General features: G+C 42.2%; 1 pseudogene; it reads left to right on the top strand.

Annotated features, from left to right (window-relative positions):
- The first annotated feature begins 220 nt into the window (after positions 1 to 220).
- LOC117977581 (cancer/testis antigen family 45 member A8-like) lies at positions 221 to 6,842 on the top strand (annotated as a pseudogene).
- Positions 6,843 to 10,749: the final 3,907 nt, after the last annotated feature.

Here is a 10,749-nt window from a genome sequence, read left to right as displayed (position 1 = left end):
TCTTTCTTCTGTTTTACTAAGTGTACATTAAAATTAGGTTTCTTTTCCTGAGAACAGAGTGTTTGTTGAGACTTGGTAAATCTTGGCTCATGATTAAAAGTGAAATTAATGATTCAAAGTCTTGGTTGTATACACATATGCAGACTGTTTGCCATTTTGTGATTGTTAGATTTTTGTCATGAATGGAATATGTTCATTGATGTTTTTCAGGAAACAATAACCGATAAAACAGAAGGTGGCTGTAGATCCTGAAACCGTGTTTAAACGTCCCAGGGAATGTGACAGTCCTTCGTATCAGAAAAGGCAGAAGATAGCCCTGTTGGCAAGGAAACAAGGAGCAGGAGACAGTCTTATTGCAGGCTGTGCCATGTCCAAAGAAAACAGTAAGTAAGCCTGTCCTCACCTCCTCTTCATGCTGTATCCAGTGCAGTCGGCCTCCTGCCTCATCCCCTCCAGAGAAACTGTCCTTGACAAGGTCAACAGTTTCAGCTGACATTGCCATTAATTTCTCAGCAGCATTTGACAGTTGTTCACTCGCTTCTTCATGAAAACCTTCTAGGATTTCCATTTTCCACAATTTTTTTTTAAAATTTCTTGTCTGTATTGGTGAATCCCTATCATTTTTTTCTTGAGACGCAGTTTCGCTCTTCTCGGCCAGGCTGGAGTGCAGTGGCGCGATCTCGGCTAACTGAAATCTCTGTCTCCTGGGTTCAAGTGATTCTTCTGCCGCAGCCCCCTGAGTAGCGGGATTACAACCACCAGCCACCACACCCAGCTAATTTTTGTAAGTTTAATAGAGATGGGGTTTCGCCATGTCGGCCAGGCTGGTCTCGAACTCCTCACCTCAGGTGATCCACCCACTTCAGCCTCCCAAAGTGCTGGCTTTACATGCACGAGCCACCGCCCTCGACCCCATCATTGTTTTTTTCTACATTTCTTTTTCTTCTCTTCTCTAAATACTGTAAAAAATTCCTGAACCCCAGCATCTCTCTCTCTCCTATTCCACTCTGCCACGATCAATCACTGAGCTCCTGAGATACCTCCATGTTTCCCATTATTTCCCGCATCAAACACATACCCTCCAACCCTGCAGCCGGGTCATGATGTTGGCATGTAAATCACGTGATGCCATGTCGCTCCTGAACACCCATCCTCAACACTCCTAAGCACTCAGAACCGACTGCGAAGCAGCTTTGGTCTGCGAGGTTCTGCGTGGCCTGGCCTCCGTCACCCTCTCCTCACACGGGCCCCATCATCTCCTGACTCTCTCTGCTACTGTCCTTCACCCCGTAGTGCCCGGTCCATCCCCACTCCAGCCCATATCCTTGGCCTCACCGCAGCCTGGAACTCCCCCTCTGCCTCTGCGCAGGCAGCTCTGCTTTTTCCTTCAAGCCCTGCCCAAGGGTACCTCCACAGAAGGCTCTGCCCAACCAGCAGCAGCTCCTGGGGCTCCCTCTGCTGCTGTTGCCCACAGGCCTGTGGACTGCTTCCTTACCACTAGCCCAACACTGTATGTTTCATTTGCTCATTGTGCACGTACTGTCTGACCGCCCCATGAGGATGTGAGCTCCACAAGGGCAGGGAACGTTGCTCTCTGGGCTGTTTACTGCTGATCCCCAGCTACTGGCATGCTGCCTGCCACAGACGATGAATAAATGAGAGGTGTCAGACCTGGAGTGAAAAGAAAGTCACTTTTGTGAGACAGAAAGGAAGGATGAGGAAAATCATACACTAAAAGGGATTTTTTGTTGATGGAGTACATATAGAACTTTCAGTAGTAATGGCCACCTCTATTTTCTCAGAATATATTTGATGTAGAGAGGAGGCTGGTTGAGGTGTGTCCAAGTTGTCTGGCTTCCAGCTTAGTAAAACATGGCAGTTTGTAAGTGAATTTGAGAAATCATGGTATCAAGTGAGACTTGCTGCTTTCAACTTGTAAAGCATAACAAGCTGAAACTGTCCCATGAGTACCAGGGATCTGTGAATGTTGCTTTAGAGTTGTACTGTCTTACTTGGTTTCCATATCTATTCATAGGGCCAGAAAATAAGAGGTGATTTTATTGTATTATGTGTCCTGGCCTCAGTTTGTCAGGTCTGGGATGTCCTCCTGGTATATCCTCCCATTTATGAAATAAATAATTCCCTAGAAACTGAGGAGCACATAGACATACCCAGAGGGGTGATGAAACACACGTATCTCACAGCTCAACTTCTCAGTTTGATTTCCAGATCTGTCAATCATGAGGTCTATGTGGAGGGGAAAGAAAGTGGTCAAACACCAACTGATGGCTTTTACTCAAAATCTGTTTCACCAGAGCTTATGACAGGAGATGCTATTCCACCCAGCCAATTGGATTCTCAGATTGATGACTTCAGAAAGATAGGATGAGGCAGAAATCTGGTAGCAATGCACCTGTGGGAGGAATCATGACCAGCAGTTTCTCTGGAGATGACCTAGAATGCAGAGAAATAGTCCTTTTTCCCAAAAGCCAAGAAGAAATTAATGCTGATATAAAATGTCAATTAGTGAAGGAAATCCGATGCATTGGACAAAGTAAGTAGTATAAGAATGTCTGTTTTTATAAAACTATAGGAAGTCTCTCTTTCTGTGATTCAGAAGATATTCATGTTACCTCTTGAGGCTGATTCTTTGCCAGAGTTGAGTTTGCACATAATTTATGGTGGTTCCTCTTTTCTTTGACTACAGCATAGTACGCCTTTTGCTTTTCTTTTCTTACTTGGTTAGGGTTAAAAGAGTTTCATTGGTATGTATGTGCAGGTGTCTTTTTTATTATTTAATTTTTGTATGTGCAGGTATCTTGATTTAAGCAATTGAAACCTTTTAGCCTATGAAGCATGATTGCTGAGGTATAGATTCTCTTGTATTCTTCTTTATATTTGATAATACTGAAGGTTTTTTTAAACACCTTCAGAATATGAAAAAATCTTCAAATTGCTTTAAGGAGTGCAAGGACCTGTAGAAGTCAAGAAACTATTTTTTTAATCCATCATCAAGGAAGCAGCAAGGTGGGTAGAAATAGGAACTGTCCAATTTCTTTAAGCACTTGGGCCCAATAGAGTACTGGGGGTTAGCATGGGGGAACAGCCCCTGCCTTGAGTATCTCAAACCCTGGTCCTCACTCATAGTTACAGCTGTCTCCACAGTTACTTAGGCTAATGTTATCTGAATCTAACTCATTCTTCGAAGACTATGGAGACTTCCAATATCATCATAGTCTGAGGTGTGCATTGTCCCTCGATTGACACTCTTTGTATTTGCTAGACAACCTCCTTTTAAAAAATTTGTGTAGGGACATAGCAGATGCATATATTTCTGGGGTATATGAGATATTGTGATACAGGCAACAATGTGTAATAATCATATCATGGTAAATGAGGTATCTATCTCTTCAAGCTTTTATCCTTTGCGTTACGGGCAATCCAATTATACTCTTCATTATTTTTAAATGTACAATTAAATTATTACTGACAATAGTCACCCTATTGGGCTATGAAATACTACATCTTATTTGTTCTATTTTTCTACCTATTAATCATCCCCCTTCCCACACCCTCCACCCTCACTAACCTTCCCAGCCTCTGGTAACTGTCATTCTACTCTCTATCTCCATTAGTTCAGTTGTCTTACATTTTTGCTCCAACAAATAAGCGAGAACATGGGCAGTTTGTCTTTCTGTGCCTGGCTTATTTCACTTAACATAAGGACCTTTGATTCCATCCATGTTGTTGCAAATAACTGAATCTCATTCTTTTTCTATGGCTGAACAGTACTCTATGGTGTATATGTACCATATTTTCTTTATCCATTCGTCTGTTAGTGGACACTTAGGTTGCTTCCAAACCTTGGCTACTGTGAATGGTGCTGCAACAAACATGGGAGTGCAGATATCTCTTCGGTACACTGACTTCCTTTCTCTTGGGTATATACCCAGCAATGGAATTGCTGAATCATATGATAGCTCCATTTTTAGTTTTTTGAGGAAACTCCATACTGTTCTTCATAGTTGTTGTAGTAATTTATATTCCCACCAACAGTGTGTGAAGGTTCCCTTTTCTCCACACCCTCGCCAGCATTTGTTATTGCCGGCTAGACTACCTCTTACCATGCAGATGAGTTTCTATTTCCATGCTGATTGTTTCTTCATCTTTCTGTCCTTCACGGTGCTTCCTACAGCATAGGTTCTTGGGCTATCTTTTGGTTAATGACATGTCTCTTTCTTTTCAGATATATGAGCCGAGACTTTGTTCAGCTCCTTGAGAAGAAACTGGAACATATGATTTGGGAGTACTTGTCCATGGAGGATTATCACAACCCAAATGCATAATCTCATTAATGATTCAAGAGAGAAAAGGATCAGATTGCTGTTTTCTGCAATGGAGCAGGATATTGCTGAAGTCTCCTGGCATATGTTACTGAATCAAATGGCCTTCCAGAAGCTAAGAAATTTCTGTTAGTAAAAGATGTTCTTTTTCCCTAAGCATTTCATTTGAAAGAATAACTTGTTTTTTGGTTGTTTTGTATTCCCACCTGTGCTGGTAGATATTATTAACCCATTAGGTAAATAGTATTGCAGTCGTGGTTTCTGCAGCAGCTTACATTGTTGTAGCTGGTATTTATAACTGCCTTTTTTCACTACCCATTTCGCATTCCCTTTGCCCTAAGATAGCATGTCAGTTGGTCATGATGCTTGGCCTGGCATGATGACTCAAACCTTCATTATGGAAGAGTCTGAACCATTAGGTGTCCTGCCTGGATGGGGTTGCTGTGATTTTCCATTAACTCTAATTGCAAAACACCGGAGGACTAAAAAGCTCTCTAGACATATCACACATACTCTTCCTTAGCCCCTGGTGTAGTAGGAACCTGATCTCCTTTTTTTTTCAGTTTCCATCACCCAAGTCAGTAGCAGACCCCCTACTTTGTCTCTTGGTTGAGAGGAATGAAGAGTTCAAAGTGGTCAGCTGGCAGACACAATTTTCATTTCAATGGAATCATTTTTGGTTCCCCTGTTGAAAAAATTTCTCAATTTGTAACTAAGACCTCTAGTCCAGCAAAGCCAAAAGTTGGCTTCTTGAGAGCAAAGTTTGCTTCTTGAGCATAAGAAGAAAAATTTTGCTGCTAGACACCCAGGAGTAATAGTGAGAGGAGGCCCGTGTCTTGCCTCTTTCATTCTTGAAGACATAGATGTGGCTATGGGAGAAATAGTTCCATATACTTGAAGCTGGGATAGAGCATCGCCACCTCTGAGATTGTCAGCCAAGTCCCTCAAGGCACTGCCAAAAAGCTAGAACTACAACTCAGGCTTTAAAGATCACTCCACTGTTCTATTGAGCCAGTCACTTCATGATGCTGAAGAACATCAGAAGACTAGTGAAATCCATTAGCATGAGCCCATTCCCATACTTCATTTCCTGTAAAGTGAGTTTCATGGTTAAAACTGGTGCAGTGTGGGCCATTTCTGGTTCCAAGATGGCTGAATAGGAAGAGCTCCAGTCTACAGCTCCCAGTGTGAGCGACACAGAAGACAGGTGATTTCTGCATTTCCAACTGAAGTACCAGGTTCATCTCACTGTGGCTTATTGGACGGTGGGTGCAGTTCATGGAGTGTGAGCCGAAGCAGGGCGGGGCATTGCCTCACCCAGGAAGTGCAAGGTACCGCCATGACAGATGGTACCTGGAAAATTGGGACACTCCCACCCTAATACTGTGCTTTTCCAACGGTCTTAGGAAACTGCACACCAGGAGATTATATCCTGTGCCTGGCTCAGAGGGTCCCACGCCCATGGAGCCTCGCTCACTGCTAGCACAGCAGTCTGAGATCAAACTGCAAGGCAGCAGCGAGGTTGGGGGAGGGGCGTTCACCATTGCTGAGGCTTGAGTAGGTAAACAAAGCGGCCAGGAAGCTCGAACTGGGTGGAGCCCACTGCAGCTCAAGGAGGCCTGCCTGCCTCTGTAGACTCCACCTCTGGGTGCAGGGCATAGCTGAACAAAAGGCAGCAGAAACTTCAGCAGACTTAAACATCACTGTCTGACAACTTTGAAGAGATGAGTGGTTCTCCCAACACGGAGTTTGAGATCTGAGAACGGACAGACTGCCTCCTCAAGTGGGCCCCTCACCCCCAAGTAGCCTAACTGGGAGACACCTCCCAGTAGGGGCCGACTGACACCTCATACAACTGGGTGCCCCTCTGAGATGAAGCTTCCAGGGGAAGGATCAGGCAACGATATTTGCCGTTCTGCAATAGTTGCTGTTCTGCAGCCTCTGCTGGTGATACCCAGGCATACAGTGTCTGGAGTGGACCTCCAGCAAACTCCAACAGACCTGCAGCTGGGGGTGCTGACCGTTAGAGGTAAAACTAACAAACAGAAAGGACATCCACATCAAAACCCCATCTGTACGTCACCATCATCAAAGACCAAGGTAGATAAAACCACAAAGATGGGGAGAAACCAGGGCAGAAAGCTGAAAATTCTAAAAATAAGAGCACCACTTCTCCTCCAAAGTAATACAGCTTCTTGCCAGCAACAGAACAAAGCTGGATGGAGAATGACTTTGACTAGTTGAGAGAAGAAGGCTTCAGATGATTGGTAATAACAAACTTCTCCAAGCTGAAGGAGGATATTCAAACCCATCGTAAAGAAGCTAAAAACCTTGAAAAAAGATTAGATGAATGGCTAGCTAGAATAAACAGCATAGAGAAGACCTTAAATGACCTAATGGAGCTGAAAACCATGGCATGAGAACTACGTGACGCATGCACAAGCTTCAGTAGCCGATTCGATCAAGTGGAAGAAAGGGTATCAGTGATTGAAGATCAAATGAATGAAATGAAGCGAAAAGAGAAGTTTAGAGAAAAAAAGAGCAAAAAGAAATGAACAAAGCCTCCAAGAAATATGGGACTATGTGAAAAGACCAAATCTACATCTGACTGGTGTACCCAAAAGTGACGGGGAGAATGGAACCAAGTTGGAAAATACTCTTCAGGATATCATCCAGGAGAACTTCCCCAACCTAGGAAGGCAGGCCAACATTCAAATTCAGGAAATACAGAGAATGCCACAAAGATACTCCTGGAGAAGAGCAACTCCAAGACACATAATTGTCAGATTCACCAAAGTTGAAATGAAGGAAAAAATATTAAGGGCAGCCAGAGAGAAAGGTCAGGTTACCCACAAAGGAAGCCCATCAGACTAACAGCGGATCTCTCGGCAGAAACCCTACAAGCCAGAAGAGAGTGGGGGCCAATATTCAACATTCTTAAAGAAAAGAATTTTCGATCCAGAATTTCATATCCAGCCAAACTAAGCTTCATAAGTGAAGGAGAAATAAGATACTTTACAGACAAGCAAATGCTGAGAGATTTTGTCACCACCAGGCCTGCCTTACAAGAGCTCCTGAAGGAAGCACTAAACATGGAAAGGAACAACTGGTACCAGCCACTGCAAAAACATGCCAAATTGTAAAGACCATCGATGCTAGGAAGAAACTGCATCAACTAACGAGCAAAATAATCAGCTAACATCATAATGACAGGATCAAATTGACACATAAAAATATTAACCTTAAATGTAAATGGGCTAAATGCTCCAATTAAAAGACATAGACTGGCAAATTGGATGAAGAGTCAAGACCCATCAGTGTGCTGTATTCAGGAGACCCATCTCGTGCAGAGACACACATAGGCTCAAAATAAAGGGATGGAGGAAGATCTACCAAGCAAATGGAAAACAAAAAAAAGCAGGGGTTGCAATCCTAGTCTCTGATAAAACAGACTTTAAACCAACAAAGATCAAAAGCGACAAAGAAGGCCATTACATAATGGTAAAGGGATCAATTCAACAAGAAGGGCTAACTATCCTAAATATATATGCACCCAATACAGGAGCACCCAGATTCATAAAGCAAGGCCTCAGAGACCTACAAAGAGACCTAGACTCCCACACAATAATAATGGGAGACTTCAGCACCCCACTGTCAACATTAGACAGATCAACGAGACAGAAAGTTAACAAGAATATCCAGGAATTGAACTCAGCTCTGCACCAAGTGGACCTAATAGACATCTACAGAAATCTCAACCCCAAATCAACAGAATATACATTCTTCTCAGCACCACATAGCACTTATTCCAAAACTGACCACATAGTTGGAAGTAAAGCACTCCTCAGCAAATGTCAAAGAATAGAAATTATAACAAACTGTCTCTCAGACCACAGTGCAATCAAACTAGAATTCAGGATTAAGAAACTCACTCAAAACCGCTCAACTACATGGAAACTGAACAACCTGCTCGTGAATGACTACTGGGTACATAACAAAATGAAGGCAGAAATAAAGATATTCTTTGAAACCAATGAGAACAAAGACGCAACATACCAGAATCTCTGGGACACATTTAAAGCAGTGTGTAGAGGGAAATTTACGGCACTAAATTCCATCAAGAGAAAGCAGGAAAGATCTAAAATCGACACCCTAACATCATAATTAAAAGAACTGGAGAAGCAAGAGCAAACACATTCAAAAGCTAGCAGAAGGCAAGAAATAACTAAGATCAGAGCAGAACTGAAGGAGATAGAGAAACAAAAAACCCTTCAAAAAATCAGTGAATCCAGGAGCTGGTTTTTTGAAAAGATCAACAAAATTGATAGACCACTAGCAAGACTAATAAAGAAGAAAAGACAGAAGAATCAAATAGACACAATAAAAAATGATAAAGGGGATATTACCACCGATCCCACAGAAATACAAACGGAGAATATTATAAACACCTCTACGCAAATAAACTAGAAAATCTAGAAGAAATGGAAAAATTCCTGGACACATACGCCCTCCCAAGACTAAACCAGGAAGAAGTTGAATCCCTGAATAGACCAATAACAGGCTTTGAAATTGAGGCAACATTTAATAGCCTAGCAACCAAAAAAAGTCCAGGTCCGGACAGATTCACAGCCGAATTCTCCCAGAGGTACAAAGAGGAGCTGGTACCATTCCTTCTGAAACTATTCCAATCAATAGAAAAAGAGAGAATCCTCCCTAACTCATTTTATGAGGCCAGCATCATCCTCAATAAAATACTGGCAAACCGAATCCAGCAGCACATCAAAAAGCTTATCCACCACGATCAAGTTGGCTTCATCCCTGGGATGCAAGGCTGATTCAACATACGCAAATCAATAAACGTAATCCATCATATAAACAGAACCAAAGACAAAAACCACATGATTATCTCAATAGATGCAGAAAAGGCCTTTGACAAAATTCAACACCCCTTCATGCTAAAAGCTCTCAATAAACTAGGTATTGATGGGATATATCTCAACATAATAGCTATTTATGACAAACCCACAGCCAATATCATACTGCATGGGCAAAAACTGAAAGCATTCCCTTTGAAAACTGGCACAAGACAGGGATGCCCTCTCTCACCACTCCTATTCAACATAGTGTTAGAAGTTCTGGTCAGGGCAATCAGGCAGGAGAAAGAAATAAAGGGTATTCAATTAGGAAAAGAGGAAGTCAAACTGTCCCTGTTTGCAGGTGACATGATTGTATATTTAGACAATCCCATCATCTCAGCCCAAAATCTCCTTAAGCTGATAACTTCAGCAAAGTCTCAGGATACAAAATCAATGTGCAAAAATCACAACCATTCCTATACACCAATAACAGCCAAACAGAGAGCCAAATCATGAGTGAACTCCCATTCACAATTGCTTCAAAGAGAATAAAATACCTAGGAATCCAACTTACAAGGGATGTGAAGGACCTTTTCAAGGAGAACTACAAACCACTGCTCAACGAAATAAAAGAGGACACAAACAAATGGAAGAACATTCCATGCTCATGGATAGGAAGAATCAATATCGTGAAAATGGCCATACTGCCCAAGGTAATTTATAGATTCAATGCCATCCCCATCAAGCTACCAATGACTTTCTTCCAGAATTGGAGAAAACTACTTTAAAGTTCATATGGAACCAAAAAAGATCCCACATTGCCAAGGCAATCCTAAGCCAAAAGAACAAAGCTGGAGGCATCACGCTACCTGACTTCAAACTATACTACAAGGCTACAGTAACCAAAACAGCATGGTACTGGTACCAAAACAGAGATATAGACCAATGGAACAGAAGAGAGCCCTCAGAAATAATACCACACATCTACAACCATCTGATCTTTGACAAACCTGACAAAAACAAGCAATGGGGAAAGGATTCCCTATTTAATAAATGGTGCTGGGAAAACTGGCTAGCCATATGTAGAAAGCTGAAACTGGATCCCTTCCTTACACCTTGTACAAATATTAATTCAAGATGGATTAAAGACTTACATGTTAGACCTAAAACCATAAAAACCCTAGGAGAAAAACCTAGGCAATACCATTCAGGCCATAGGCATGGGCAAGGACTTCATGACTAAAACACCAAAAGCAATGGCAACAGAAGCCAAAATTGACAAATGGGACCTAATAAAACTAAGGGGTTCTGCACAGCAAAAGAAACTGCCAGCAGAGTGAACAGGCAACCTACAGAATGGGAGAAAATTTTTACCATCTACCCATCTAACAAAGGGCTAATATCCAGAATCTACAAAGAACTCAAACTAATTTACAAGAAAAAATCAAACAACCCCATCAAAAAGTGGGCAAAGGATATGAACAGACACTTCTCAAAGGAAGGCATTTATGCAGCCAACAGACACATGAAAAATGCTCATCACTGGCCAT

Source organism: Pan paniscus, chromosome X (assembly GCF_029289425.2).
Source record: "Pan paniscus chromosome X, NHGRI_mPanPan1-v2.0_pri, whole genome shotgun sequence".
NCBI classification, from domain to species: domain Eukaryota; kingdom Metazoa; phylum Chordata; class Mammalia; order Primates; family Hominidae; genus Pan; species Pan paniscus.
This window is presented reverse-complemented; position numbering and strand designations above follow the sequence as displayed.